Below are 2,366 nucleotides of genomic sequence, written 5' to 3' on the forward strand. Positions count from 1 at the left end.
CTTGAAAGATTTGGTTCTTTGGCATAAACCCTCGGTATATTTCTCATGTGTGTGTGTGTGTTTTTCAAGCCTTCTTAAGGATGTCATGGGGTCAAGGGTCAAGCCATACAAAGACACATTAGGTGAAATGTGGCAAAACGAATCAGCAGAAACCGTACAACTGGGAAATATATGGTGAATGCCATCCTCTTTTCATTCCTAATATTGGCAGTCTTAAATGTTTTCTTTTACATTTGTCATCATTTCATTCATTCATTGCCAGACGCCATGTATCCCAAACGGGGTGGCCAAAGGCTTAGAGTTCATTGTTTTACAGGGAGGGGCACTGATCCTCCACCAACCCCACTTGACACGCAGGGAGAACGTTATGCCAACAGCATCTGGTGTTCCCAGGCGGTCACCCATCCAAGTACTAACCAGACCCAACGTTGCTTAACTTCGCTGATCGGACGGGAAGCGGTGTACTCAACGCGGTATGGCCGTTGGCCACTTTTAGTTAAATTTATTTTTCATTTCTAATTTTTTTGCTTTCACTTTCCTCTAAATATTCGCTTTCTTTCCCTTTATCATTCATTTTCCTTTCCTCACCCTTTCTGCTTTCTACTTCTTTTCCTTTCATTTCCCTTCTTACCCGTTTCTTTCCTACTGCTTTTCCGACCATCCTCTCCCCTTCCTTTATTTTCCTTTCGCCACCCTTGCTGCAGTTCCGGACCCCTTTTTCCCCATTTCCAGTCGCTTCCTACCGTCTTTCTTCTCCCATACTTCATACCTTTTCTCACTCTTCCACCCTTCCTTCCCTCCTCCCTCTGCCAAGCTTCCCTCATCTCGGCCCACTCTACAGTTAAGCGCCACGTAACCCTCAGCCCAAGTTGCATACAGATTCCTCCTTTTCTCTGGCCTCGAATAGATGACAGTGGCAACTGTCCAGGCGATCACTGAGACACCTGGTGCTACGCAGAGGTGGGAGCTGGGATGGAAGAGACAGGGACAGGTCTGGGAGCATATATGGTGACCAGGAGGAAAGGATACATCAAACTACAGGAATATTTTCCAACAAAATAAGGAGGGTGGGAATTACCAAGAGTCAGAGTTTGGATGAAGGGAAAAGTATGAAAGCGAATTTGAGGAATACAGCAAAGTGGGAGCGAAGTTGAAGATATTAGGGAAATGGGAGATTGGATGGAGAGAAAATTCTGAACCCAAGAAGAATGCAGAGAACAAAGGTGAAGGGATTTGTAATACACGGAGGGACAGAAGGGCATTAATTCCTTCAATCCGAGGAGGTAATTTTGTTTTTCTGCAGTCTCCTTATCATCCTAGTCAGTGAGAAATGACCGCTCGCATTGGATGACATAAGGAAGCTGAATCTAACACCTGCCTTAAACTGAATAAAATCGTTTGAAAACAGCAGTACTACAATATGAAGCACTCTGATAATGCAACATCCACACCTTATACGTGGTCCAAAGGTCCAGCATTTGACTTAGACCAATGATCTTCTACCAGTTCTTCTCAAAATCGAGTTACGTAATTCTTGCTTAATCCTGCACACTTCCACCCAGTTTGAACCAGATCGGAACAAAACTACTTAAACTGACCTTACTGTGTGATCAACATTTGGCCTAACCCTGTAACCTTGATCGCTGACTGATTGTTCTCTAAACAGAATTCCCAGAGTCTTACCTTACCATGAACCTTCGCCAAATTTAGTCAATATCGAATGAAATATGTTTCTCCTGACCTATATATGTGACCTTTACCGTTGACATATTCCCCAAAATAATAGGTCGAGCCTTTGGCTGACCGTTTATTCTTCCACCAGTTTAGGTCCATGTCAAAAAATTTTTTAGTTACATCGTTCACACATATTGTAGACACACAAAGGTCAAACGTTCACCTTCCCCGTGACCTAGATCTTTGATTGTTCTCGAAATCACGTATACTTTTTTTTTTTTTTCTAACTCGCAACCCATCCACCGAGTTTGGTGTAAAATGGATAAAAATTAAAAGAAGATGACCTACTTCAGTCTAATCTGATCTAGCTCTGTGACCCTGACTTTAAACCTATTCTAAAAAACAACATGTCAACCCTCTGGGTGAACCTATGTCATAGAGCCAAATTCATTAAAATCAATTAAAATTAAATTTGTCCTCTCTCTCTCTCTCTCTCTCTCTCTCTCTCTCTCTTTCACTACTTTCCTGGATAGTATAGCAAGGCGGCGTGGGAAGCCTGTGGACGAACCCTAACTGTGTAAGGCGCCCTAGGCATTATGATACTCCGGACTCCCTGGGCTGGGTCTTCATGACTGGAGACCCTGATTGCCACTGTACGGATTGCAATATTCTCTGGAACGGGAAGAGAACTG

At 43.3% G+C, this 2,366-nt stretch overlaps 1 non-coding gene across 1 annotated transcript; it reads right to left on the reverse strand.

The window, feature by feature from the left end:
- Positions 1 to 368: 368 nt before the first annotated feature.
- LOC145403323 (5S ribosomal RNA) lies at positions 369 to 487 on the reverse strand. The gene has a single exon (XR_013897977.1). It is a non-coding gene; the product is annotated as a 5S ribosomal RNA (ribosomal RNA).
- Positions 488 to 2,366: the final 1,879 nt, after the last annotated feature.

The sequence above is a fragment of the Coenobita brevimanus genome, chromosome 6, assembly GCF_032717465.1.
Source record: "Coenobita brevimanus isolate Jiangsu-jjx chromosome 6, ASM3271746v2, whole genome shotgun sequence".
NCBI classification, from domain to species: domain Eukaryota; kingdom Metazoa; phylum Arthropoda; class Malacostraca; order Decapoda; family Coenobitidae; genus Coenobita; species Coenobita brevimanus.